Source organism: Grammomys surdaster, unplaced genomic scaffold (assembly GCF_004785775.1).
Source record: "Grammomys surdaster isolate TR1022 unplaced genomic scaffold, NIH_TR_1.0 265, whole genome shotgun sequence".
NCBI lineage: Eukaryota > Metazoa > Chordata > Mammalia > Rodentia > Muridae > Grammomys > Grammomys surdaster.
Genome location: NW_021604706.1, coordinates 654,753 through 668,530, shown reverse-complemented (window position 1 = coordinate 668,530; position 13,778 = coordinate 654,753).

Sequence of the window (13,778 nt, the reverse complement as noted above, 5' to 3'; positions counted from 1 at the left end):
AATAAAGTCTCCATGCTTGCTTTATTCAAGGAAGGCACTATTTTTTAAATAACTCCAGAGTTCTTAACTGTAGCAGGTAATCTTTCTCTATTCTTTTTATATTCTTGTTGTCTTTATTGGTTTTGTACTCATAAGAATAGTGTCTATTGTGTTAACTCACTAGTAAGAGATGGTCAGATAACACATTCTCCTTAAAGATTCACAACTTTGTTTCTTGACTTCTAATAAGAAAGGCAGCTGACGAAAGGGGCTCCATCCTAGGACAATCCTCCTCAACTGATATAGATGAGCCTGAGCAGATGAAGGTGCTTCTTCTTGGGACCTTGACTCAATGCTCCTGGACTATTACTGTGTTCCGGGAGAACTTGGGAAGCACTCCAACCTTTTTATTCGAAAGTTTCCTGAGAATGACAGATGGTGTTGAGCCTATGTGTCAACTAATAGTCCTAGCAATAGCTTGAAATTTGAATGAATGTTAATGAAAACTGCACTAGGTTCAGCCACAGGTCTCAGAATCCATCTTGGCCATGAAGACTAGGAAACTGAAAAGTGAACTCAGTCCAGGCTGTGGTAAGATGGCTAAGAGATTAAAGGAAGACTTGACCTGGAAGGAAAGGCTAGTCAAGAAGCCCTTTATGAGTCTGTACAATTCCTCAGAGAAAATCCGATAGATTGCAATATATCTTTCTCGGTGACAGCAATTCAAAATTTGGGAGGCTGAAATGTGTTTCTACTCTACAAGTCTGCAAATGGTAAAGGAGCTTTAGTGGAAACTGTGAGGCCTCTGATTGGTTTGTTGGTGGTTGGTGTGTGTGTGTTTGTGTGTGTGTGTGTGTTTGTGTGTGTGTGTGTTTGTGTGTGTGTGTGTGAGCGTGTGTGTGTGTGTGAGCGTGTGTGTGTATGAGACTTCCATATGTATAACTTTATAATTCCTATGTTGTAAAATTTCAAATATGAAATTTTATCTGAACATAGAATTGTTGTGATGTTTTTGGCCAGCAAGATGACTAGATGGCTCTTGCTGCCAAGACTGATGACCTGAATTTGATACTGCACACAGACATACATAATAGGAGAGAACCAATTTCCACAGGTTGTCCGCTGACCTCTAGACATATATACCATTGCATGCAGCCTCTCTCTCTCTCCTCCCCCCGCTCTCTCTCTCTCTCTCTCTCTCTCTCACACACACACACACACACACACACACATACACACACACAAATAAAAAAACAAATTATAAAATAAATTTGGAATTTTTAAAATTTTTGACTGTTTTTTCCAGCACTCAGAAACTAACATGGACAACATCATGTCCACCATAAAAGGCCAACACTATTTTTTCCATTATTGGAAGATATGTAACTCCTAAACAATAAACAAACAAACTAAGCAAAATAAAATAGCAAATAGTAAATCTAGCCAAAAAAATATAAAATGTTTGCGTTATTTTCTAATACTACCCATGTTTTTGTGTGCTAATTTACTGTGTTAAGTCCACATGTGTTTCTGTTTTTATGTTATTTGTATGTTGTCAAATTGGCTTACTGTCAAATGTGTGCTCACATAAATTAAAGTAAAGTAGCCAAAATGCCTATTAGTTGATTTAGGTAAACCTTTCATAAATAAACTTGCTGGCAAAACAAAAGTAAATATGCCTTGGAAGTTATTAATGTGTTTTTATCTAAGCTGCTAGCCATTAGACATTATACTTGTCTTCATAGTATGATTAAAGTGACAGAGCTAGGGAGATGGATTTATGGGTAAAGTAATTACCACATAAGCATAAGAACCTGAGTTCATATCTCCAGTTTCCATATAATATAAAACTTTGAACATGGTATAACATCTGTAATTCTAGCATATTGAAGAAAGAGACAGGAAGGTCCCCAGAACTCACTGGCAAGTTAGTGTTGCTGAATAATTTATCTCAAAGTTCGATGAGAGAGGCTCTGTCTCAAAAAAATATAAGGTAGAGAGTAATAAGAGAAAAAGGCCCTTGATACTGATCACTGCCTTCCACATGATGTCACTTAATACATGTACACACACATGCACTCAAACACATACACACAAATGAAATTTATGATATAATGTTCATTGATTTTTATGTTTCAAGTAAATTAACTTTCAGAGTTTTCCTTTTATCAGGAAATAAAGTACTGATGAGGCTTCTGATATCTCTGTTTCCATGGAAAATACAGAACTAAGATGTAACTAAATTAAGTGAATTTATTCATGTCCTTTTTAAGGTTCTTGGACATACTCGTAATTGGTATTTTGAAGTCTGTGTCTTGTGCTTCGGCAATACTGCATTTTTCTGGTGGAAGCATATTGTCTTGGCTGTTTGGGTCTGTGATCTTCTGCTGGTGTCTAGGCATCCAAAGTTATGATGATTGAGGTGTTTCTAGCTGTTGATATCTTCTCTTTGTTGGCTAGGTGCCCCATTCTTTGGCTGCTGGTGCCCTACGCAAGTGTGATGGTTGTAGGGTCCCTGGTAGAGAGAGGGTTTCTGCACATCAGTGGATAACAAAAAGGACTAGAGATGGGCTAAGAGGTAAGACTGAGAGGAGATTCAGAAAAGAGATAAAGGGATCCTGCCTATATAGAGAGGGAGAATCTCTAGGGATTTGAAGATATGCTGAGAGGAGTTACTACTACAAGGAGGTTGCTGTAGAACATAGAATCTATCTTAAATGACAGTTTTGAAAGGTCTAAGGGGACCATGGGTCTGAAGCAAGAGTTGTAGTCTGCAGTGAATAGAGTTAGGTGGAGGAGGGACTCCCCCAAGCAGGCTAAGAGTAAGCCTAAACAGGGCATAATGGCAGGCAGGAAGGATAGTGAAAATCACCTATCTGATCTCAGCCTGGAGTGGCTACAGAGGTTCCTGGTCTACAGCATTATTAAGTATCTGTTAATGACACAAAGGAGTGGAGGTGGGATAGAAGGGAAGGCTAAGAGGGACAGAAGGAAAGAGCTAAGCTGCATCTGTACCAAGAGCTGTAGTCCCCAGGTGTGGTGGTTTGAATGAAATAGACCTCCAATTGGCTCATATATTTGAAGGCATAGTCATCAGTTGGTAGACTATTTGAGAATGATTCGAAGATACAAGATTCTTGGAGTAAGTGTTTCTGGCTGTAGCATCTTGGCAGTGATTGTGACTGCTTTTTACCCTTACCCTAAGAAATATACATAAGGCTAAATTGGAGAATTTTGCAAAGAGATTACGGGAGAACCTAGCATTGATTTTGTCCTGTGGTTATTAGTATATACTCTTAGGCAGATCTACAATGAAAAGGAGTAAACAGAGCAACAAAAAGTGCAAAATGTACTGTTTGAGGAAAAAAGAAGCACCAAGAAGTGAAATTCAGCTGAGTCTAGGGCTCCGGGGGATAAAAGTTTAAAGAAAAGCCTGATTCTACGTGGAATAACAAAACAAGAATAGTGACCTCAAGGTAAGGTATCATCCAGCTAAGAGTTCAACTTCTAAAAAAGAATGAAAAGATTTCTAATACCTCAACTGATTTAGGTAACTCCATAAGATGGAATGGCAGCACAGTCTGCCCACAAGAAACTACTAGCTCCCTTTAACCTTTCTCAAGCTTTAGCCAGGATGTCTGCCCTTTCTGCTGGGCCTCTGAAATTGTATCTTCATAGGACTCTTTTGCCTTACGCCTCTTTGCCTTATGTTTTGGACCTACTTCTGTTTCTGGAAACCTGGAAAATTCCTCTGTGTCTTTCATGGCTAGGAGGTAAAGCATTTCAGGTTGTCAGTTCCCATCTGCAGCCATGCAGTTTATATATAACTGTCCATTGTCCTGGCCAGTACTTAATAACACTTGCTTCAAATTTGCCTTAAAATTTCTGGTTTTCTTATTCTTACCTTGTGGAATTAACAGTTTTTAAGGGAACTCTTAATTTTGCAGAGTCTTTTAAAATCATACCAACAACCAGATACATAGATAGATAGATAGATAGATAGATAGATAGATAGATAGATAGATCAGTTTGTTATATTCATATATAATCATATATCCATATATATCCACATATAACCTAGATCACTGGGGTCAGCCTTAAAGAAGTTCTGATGTCTTTTGGGCATGAATAATACTGAAAAATTGTTTCATGCTGTTGTATTCTACTCAGAATGTGGCTCTGGCGTTCCATTTGGGCCCATCTGCTCCAGACCCATCCAGGAATGTCTGTTTAAAAGTTTCCTCCAAAGATTTTGTCCTGGGTCAGGCTGGCCACTTGACTCAGTGACAGGTAGAAGGAGAGCAAAACAGAACAGGAAAAGACACTTTGCTTTGCACTTGAGAATAACTAAAAGTGAACTATTGCTCATAGAGGTTACAATGGCAACCTTCTACCCTCTGCTTCACTACCCTTTCCTTGGTTTTTATTACTATCTTTAAAGCTTTTGTTGAATGTCAACTTTCTGTATTTTAGGATTTATAAGTTCAATGGATATAGTTTTAAAAGGATCTACAAAATTAAGAGTTACCTTAAAAACTGTTGTTAATCTCACAAGGTTGGAATAAGAATACTATCAGAATTCTTTTAGGCAAATTTGAAACAAGTTTTATTAAATACTGGCCAGGACAATGGACACTGGCCAGTTCATACTCAGTATTCCTGGAGTATGGTGCTGAATTACATGTGTCAGGGGCTTATAAAAGCAAAACCTACAAGGCTACATAGTTCCCACCTTTGTCCAATCAGGGGACAGTATACATCCTGACCCACTTCCTGCCTACTTACCTCTCAGCTATGTGTGGTCAAGCACATACCCTGTGCAGTTGGGCCAATGAAGCTTGTTTACAGAAGCAAAATTCAAACCCGCTTGGCTTGTTATCTCATATAAGCAGGCCCCAGCATTCCAGGAAGCTATCTGTCCTTGGGTAAGGAGGGCTTAGAGGTTAAAAGCACTTTTGTTTTATAGATCTCTTAAACACAGTAATTTAAACTTAAAACCTAACTTAGGATGTCTAATGGCTCAGAGCCTCCAGAGGCTGGGAGGATATTGTCTGAGGTGAGCTGGAGCTTTTTAATTTCATGACTGAGGAACCTCTTTGCACAGACCTGACATTTCTGATTACAATGTATTCCAGGAGTTAGCCATCACACTATAACATTAAAAAAAGGATTGCTAGCAAAAAAAAAAAAAATCATAGATAATCTTAATTTGCTATAGTATACCATATATGTAACTGAGGTTCAACTATAGTTTAGGAGAAGGGTGTGTCCTTGATGGTCCCACCTTGAAGCACCATGTGGCTTGCTGTCATCTTGGCCCCTGTATTCACATTGGAGTAAATAACAATCCTGTAGTGTTCAGCAATCTTGGCAGCTACATGACTCAACCACAATCTTTACTAAATTAAAGAAAGGAATTTCATGTGACTTCACAGCCATTGTGGTTAAGGTGAGCACGTGGTATATATCAACTAAGGCAGTACTCACAGAACAGCTAGACTCACTGAGCCCTATTTATCATTGTATCTCCCTTTTATTAGACTAGGGAGGCAACACCAGGCCTCCAAGATGGTTTGTTTTAAAACTAAGTCATATAAAAAACAATATGTAAAAGTACATTGTAAAAAGATCAGGAAAATATGCTTCCCAGTCTGTCTATAGACTGTATTTATGGTTTAAAGTATATTTTGACACTAATGGATCTTTAAGAATTATAATTATAGGACTTCCGGTTTGGGACCGAGCCTAGAGCAGGTCGCAGGCAGCAGCTCCGTACCCAACCGCAGAAAACCAAGAAAAACAGGGACTCCCAGGAGCTTGAACTCACGCAGCATCCCAGGTAAGGAAAAAGCAGCACTCACCCCAAACAGGGAGCAACAGGGACCCACTGGGACCCAGGAATTTGCTCCTGGCCTGGAGCGGGCTCCATCCGGTCTGGGCCCGAGCACTCGCGGATCCCGGGAGGCAGCTCTGCACCCAATCTCGCAGACTCCAGAGGAAGCAGGGCTCGCAGGACCTCTGTGCCAAGCAGGGTCTTGGGCTAGGAGGTGGCAGTGCTTGCCCCCGAACAGGGAGTGGCTAGGACCCACTGGGACCCAGGAGTTCACTCCAGGGCCCGGAGCGTGGGTTCCTTCTGGTCTGTGCCGGAGCAGATCCCGGGAGTCAGCTCTGCACCCAATCTCACAGAACCTAGAGGGAGCGGGGCTCTCCATGGCTCAAGCTAGCTCAAGCAGTTTCTTAGGCTAGGAGGTGGCAGTGCTCGCCCCCAATCAGGGAGCAACTGGGACCCACTGGGACCCACTGGGACTCATTGGGATCGAGGAATCCGCTCCTGACCCGGAGCCCCGGCCCCTTCCGGTTTCCACCTGAGCACCGAGCACATCTTGGGCCTCATCTCTAACTCAAGCAGCAAAACCCATCCCAAACAGTTCTGACACAACCTAGATAATAGGAAAGACAGGCCCCAGTCAGAGACAGCTCTGATAGCACAAAGGTGATCCAGATGGCGAAAGGCAAGCGCAAGAACACAAGCACCAGCAACCCAAGGTACTTGCCATTATCAGAACCTAGTTCTCCCACATTAGAAAGTCCTGAACTCCCCATATCACCAGGAAAACAAGAACCAGATCTAAAATCATTTCTAATGATGATGCTAGAGGACTACAAGAAGGAAGTAAATAACACTATCAAAAAACTTGAGGAGAACACAGGAAAACAGGATGAAGTCCTTAAAGAAACACAAAAATCCTTTAAAGAATTACAAGAAAACACGAACAAACAGATGAAGGAATTGAACAAAACCATCCAGGACATAAAAATGGAAGTGGAAACAATAAAGAAATCACAAAGGGAGACTATCCTGGAGATAGAAAACCTAAGAAAGAAATCAGGAGTCATAGACACAAGCATCACCAACAGAATACAAGAGATAGAAGAAAGAATCTCAGGTGCAGAAGATACCTTAGAAAATATTGACACAACTATCAAAGAAAATGCAAAATGCAAAAAGTTGCTATCTCAAAATATCCAGGAAATTCAGGACGCAATGAGAAGACCAAACCTAAGGATAATAGGTATAGATGAGAGTGAAGATTCCCAACTTAAAGGGCCAGTAAATATCTTCAACAAAATTATTGAGGAAAACTTCCCTAACCTAAGGAATGAGATGCCCATAATCACACAAGAAGCCTACAGAACGCCAAACAGACTAGATCAAAAAAGAAATACCTCCCGTCACATAATAATCAAGACTCAAAATGTACAAAACAAAGACAGAATTTTAAAAGCAGTAAGGGAAAAAGGCCAAATAACATATAAAGGCAAACCTATCAGAATTACACCTGACTTCTCACCAGATACTATAAAAGCCAGAAGATCCTGGACAAATATCATACAAACCCTAAGAGAACATAAATGCCAGCCCAAGCTACTTTACCCAGCAAAACTCTCAATTACCATAGACGGAGAAACTAAGATATTCCATGACAAAACTGAATTTACACAGTATCTTCCCACAAAACCAGCTTTACAAAGGATAATAGCAGGAAAGCTCCAATACAAGGAGGGCAATCATACCCCAGAAAGAGCAAGAAAATAATCCTTTTCCATCAAACCCAAAAGAAGATAACCACACAAACGATGTCTCCACTATTAGCAAAAATGACAGGAAGCAAGAACACCCTCTCCTTAATATCTCTTAACATCAATGGACTCAATTCCCCAATAAAAAGGCATAAGCTAACGGACTGGATACGCAAACAGGACCCAGCTTTTTGCTGCTTACAGGAAACCCACCTCAGTGACAAAGACAGACACTACCTTAGAGTAAAAGGTTGGAAAACAATTTTTCAAGCAAATGGCACTAAGAAACAAGCGGGAGTAGCCATTCTAATATCGAATAAAATCAACTTTCAACTTAAAACTATCAAAAAGGATAAGGAAGGGCATTTCATACTTGTCAAAGGAAAAGTCAACCAACATGAACTCTCAATTCTGAATATCTATGCGCCAAATACAAGAGCATCGAATTTCATAAAAGAAACCTTACTAAAGCTCAAAACACACATTGCACCTCACATAATAATAGTGGGAGACTTCAACACCCCACTCTCAGCAATGGATAAATCATGGAAACAGAAACTAAATAGAGATACAGTAAAACTAACAGAAGTTATGAACCAAATGGACTTAACAGATATCTATAGAACATTTCACCCTAAAGCAAAAGAATATAACTTTTTCTCAGCACCTCATGGTACCTTCTCCAAAATAGACCATATAATTGGGCACAAGACAGGCCTCAACAGATATAAGAAAATTGAAATAATTCCCTGCATCCTATCAGATCACCATGATCTAAGGCTGGTCTTCAAAAATGACAAAGAGAATGGAAAGCCCACATTTACATGGAAACTGAACAACACCCTACTCCTTGATAATCAGGTAAGGGAAGAAATAAAGAAAGAAATTAAAAACTTTTTAGAATTTAATGAAAATGATGACACATCATACCAAAATTTATGGGATACAATGAAAGCAGTGCTAAGAGGAAAATTCATAGCTCTAAGTGCCTACAAAAAGAAACTGGAGGGAGCATACACTAACAGCTTGACAGAGCACCTGAAAGACCTAGAACAAAAAGAAGCTAATACACCCAAGAGGAGTAGAAGGCAGGAAATAATTAAACTCAGGGCTGAAATCAACCAAATTGAATCAAAAAGAACTATCCAAAGAATCAATAAAACCAGGAGTTGGTTCTTTGAGAAAATCAACAAGATAGATAAACCCTTAGCTAGACTAATCAGAGGGCAGAGAGACAGTATCCAAATTAATAAAATCAGAACTCAAAAGGGGGACACAACAACAGAAACTGAGGAAATTAAAAAAATCATCAGATCCTACTACAAAAGCCTATATTCAACAAAATTGGAAAATTTGGATAAAATGGACAATTTCCTAGACAAATACCAGTTGCCAATGTTAAATCAGGACCAGATAAACCATCTAAACAGTCCCATAACCCCAAAAGAAATAGAAGCAGTCATTAAAAATCTCCCTAAAAAGAAAAATCCGGGACCAGACGGTTTTAGTGCAGAATTCTATCAGACCTTCAAGGAAGACCTAATCCCAATTCTTTTCAAACTATTCCACAAAATAGAAACAGAAGGTACACTACCCAACTCATTCTTTGAAGCCACAATTACACTCATACCTAAGCCACACAAAGACCCAACAAAGAAAGAGAACTTCAGGCCAGTCTCCCTTATGAACATTGATGCAAAATTACTCAATAAAATTCTAGCGAACCGAATTCAAGAACACATCAAAACAATTATCCATCACGATCAAGTTGGCTTCATCCCAGGAATGCAGGGTTGGTTCAATATTCGGAAATCCATCAATGTAATCCATTATATAAACAAACTCAAAGAAAAAAACCACATGATCATCTCACTAGATGCTGAGAAAGCATTTGACAAAATTCAACACCCCTTCATGATAAAAGTCTTGGAAAGGTCAGGAATTCAAGGTCCATACCTAAACATAGTAAAAGCAATTTACAGCAAACCAGTAGCCAGCATTAAACTAAATGGAGAGAAACTTGAAGCAATCCCACTAAAATCAGGGACTAGGCAAGGCTGCCCACTCTCCCCCTACTTATTTAATATAGTATTGGAAGTCCTAGCCAGAGCAATTAGGCAACACAAGGAGGTCAAAGGGATACAAATTGGAAAGGAAGAAGTCAAAATCTCACTATTTGCAGATGATATGATAGTATACTTAAGTGACCCCAAAACTTCAACCAGAGAACTCCTAAACCTGATAAACAACTTTAGCAAAGTGGCTGGATATAAAATTAACTCAAGCAAATCAGTAGCCTTCCTCTACTCAAAAGATAAACTGGCTGAGAAAGAAATTATGGAAATGACACCCTTCAAAATAGTCACAGATAATATAAAATACCTTGGTGTGAACCTAACCAAGCAAGTAAGAGACCTGTATGACAAGAACTTCATTCCCCTGAAGAAAGAAATCGAAGCCAATCTCAGAAGATGGAAAGATCTCCCATGCTCATGGATTGGAAGGATTAATACAGTAAAAATGGCTATTTTGCCAAAAGCCATCTACAGATTTAATGCAATCCCCATCAAAATTCCCACTCAACTCTTCTCAGAGTTAGAAAGAGCAATCTTAAAATTTATTTGGAATAACAAAAAACCCAGGATTGCGAAAACTACTCTCAGCAATAAAAGAACTTCTGGAGGAATCACCATCCCCGACTTCAAGCTGTACTACAAAGCGATAGTGATAAAAACTGCATGGTATTGGAACAGAGACAGGCAGGAGGATCAGTGGAATAGAATAGAAGACCCAGAAATGAACCCCCATACCTATGGTAACTTAATCTTTGACAAAGGGGCTAAAACCATCGAATGGAAAAAAGATAGCATTTTCAACAAATGGTGCTGGTCCAACTGGTGGTCAGCATGTAGAAAAATGAAAATTGATCCATACTTATCTCCTTGTACAAAGCTCAATTCCAAGTGGATTAAGGACCTCCACCTAAAACCAGCCACACTGAAACTAATAGAAGAGAAACTGGGAAAAAGCCTGGAATACATAGGCACAGGGAAAAAGTTCCTGAACAGAACGCCAATGGCCTGTGCTCTAAGACCAAAAATTGACAAATGGGACCTCATAAAGCTGCAAAGCTTCTGTAAAGCAAAGGACACAGTCAATAGGACAGAGCGGCAACCAACAGATTGGGAAAAGATATTCACCAACCCTACATCTGATAAAGGGCTAATATCCAAGGTATACAAAGAACTGAAGAAATTAGACTCTAGACAATCAAAGAACCCTATTAAAAAATGGAGCACAGAGCTGAACAAAGAATTCTCAACTGAGGAAGCTCGAATGGTTGAGAAGCACCTAAAGAAGTGTTCAGCATCCCTAGTCATCAGGGAAATGCAAATGAAAACAACACTGAGATTCCACCTCACACCAGTCAGAATGGCTAAGATCAAAAACACAGGTGACAGTACATGTTGGCGAGGATGTGGAGAAAGAGGAACACTCCTCCACTGTTGGTGGGATTGTAAACTGGTACAACCACTATGGAAGGCAGTCTGGCGGTATCTCAGAAAATTGAACATAGCGTTACCTAGGGACCCAGCTATACCACTCCTGGGCATATACCCAAAAGAAGTTTCAACATACAACAGGGACACATGCTCCACCATGTTCATAGCAGCCTTATTTATAATAGCCAGAAGTTGGAAAGAACCCAGATGCCCTTCAACAGAAGAATGGATGCAAAAATTGTGGTACATTTATACAATGGAGTACTACTCAGCTATTAAAAACAATCAGTTCACAAAATTCCTAGGCAAATGGATGGAGCTGGAAAATATCATCTGGAGTGAGATGACCCAATCTCAAAGGAACATACATGGTATGCACTCACTGATAAGTGGATATTAGCCCAAAAGCTCACAATTTCTAAGAATCTTCATATAGACCACATAAAACTCACATAGAAGAAGGAAGACCAAAGTATGAATGCGTTGGTCCTTTTTAGAAGGAGCATCAAAAGTTTCAACCAGAACTCCCAAAGTCTAAACCACCAACCAGAGAGCACAAAGGGAGGGACTCAAGCACCTGTATAGGGAATTGAGGGTGACCTTGTTAGACTCCAGTGAAAGTGGAGGGCCAAGGTCCCCAAAAGTTTGGATCCCCTACTGTGTTGGAATTCGAGAGCAGGGAGATGGGACTGGGAGGATGTTTGGAACACACCATCACAAAAATTAGGAGGAAGGGGTAGGGGATAAGGGATTTGGGGGGAGAATGAGAAAGGAGACAACATTGAAAGGTAAATACGTATAATACCCAATAAAAACCCCAAACAGATAAAGGATTTTTTAAAAAAAAAGGGAGTCTATTTATTTTAAATTAATTTCAAAAGTTTCTAGGAGATGCAAATTGGCTAAGATACTATTTTAAGCTCTCCACAAAAGAATTTAAATCTCTGTTCAATATTCTCAAGAGAGAGGTAAACCCTAACTTCCTCAACAGTTAATTGACAAAAGAGAGGTAATCTCACAAAAAGTTGAAAAAGCTATTTCTAATCGATATATCATATAGTCTGATTAATTGTCAGTGGAGCTATAAAAGTCCTTTGACAAAAGATTATTAATATAGATTTATATATCCTTAAATAAGGCCTTCATGACTCTCTGAGTGTGGAAGGAGCAACTGTTGGCGCTTCTGCCCTGATTTTACAAGAACTCTGAAAAATTGGCTTTAAAAACAAAAGAGGGGGAACGGTACCCCCTCAGAAGGAGTCCCCCTGAAATACTCTCCATCATGCCTTGTTCACTTTTCTCTCTCTAAAGCTGAAAGCTCATGCCAAATCTCTTGCTGACCATGTTGGTGACCTCGGGCACCACCAAGACCAACAAAACTTTGCCACAGATATGGGGAAGGACCCTCATACCCATAAAGGGAATGCCCCAGTCCCAGTTCCCTTATGGAGCCGAGGACTGATATGCCTGCCCAATACCACAGAAGGCACAGCTAATCGGCTACCACAAATATTAATGGAAAAAATAGATACCCTCACAAAGCCAGGCCCAATCATAAATACGATGATTAACAATTTACATCCAGGGAAGAGAAATCTCCCTGAGAATCCCCTTCTTTTTTCTTTCCAGGTAAAATTGAATCACCCGTGATGCCTGCTATTAGAAGTTCTAACCCAGATGGACCAGAAGCCAGGAGCCTCGCCCTTACCCTCACCCCCTACCTTTTCCCACCTGCACAAGGTCCCCTGAAGCTGGGCAACTGCAAGATCCTGCTTGGCAACTGCAGATAGACTCAAAGCAGTGTACCATATCATCTGAAGAATAGCAGGGAGACCATAACTCAAGCAGTGTACCATATCTTCTGAAGAATAGCAGGTTCCAGTCCTCCTCGCCCCCACGAATAACCAGGACCTGCCGGTCGGGCCAAGTGGCACCCAGACGTGGGGCTCGAGGCACAGACCCATCCGGACGGACCCTCATTGAGAGGATGTGCGCACGACATCAAGATTGAGCAAGACAGAGATCATCGCCCGTGACCTGTCGTCCACGGAACCAGGTTGATGCTGCCATCAAGAAGGCAGTTGAAGTTCATTACCATCAGCAGAAAATTGCAGAGGATCCAGAAGTGACTCCGCAGGAGACTGACACAGCTGTCAGCTCCCCTGCCTCCCCCTACGGTCGACCCCTAGACTTCCACACCCTCCAGAAGGGTTCCTGGTATGCCTGGCTTTGCCCTCATTTCTCTCGCTAGAGAGCTTGGCCTCTTGATCACCACAACAAAAATTGGCTTTTTCCTAAACCAAGGCCACCCTTGATATGGCCGCTAACATTGGGGAGCCTTCCTTTATGACAATATTACTCCCCAAACTGTCAAATGGTTGGTAAATTGAACATTTACAAGAGACTAGGATGGCTGTGAGTTAGTCCAATGACGGGATTATTGTAGGTCCACTTCCCAGGGGCCCACCCAATGCAGCCGAAAAGGAGTGCGTGGTGCTGGGAGTGGGTGCAGCCTACATGGCCTAAGACAGGGCTCTCACCCTCCTTTCACCCACATCAGAGTCCCTTGACGTTGCCCATCGTCGACAGCCTAAAGCCTTCGACCATCGATGTGACTTGTCTCACATCAGTGTTTTGGGGTTGTGAACTTGTCTAAGACCCCCCATAATTAGACATCCAAATTCAAAACTCACATAGTTGGGATTGAACATAAGA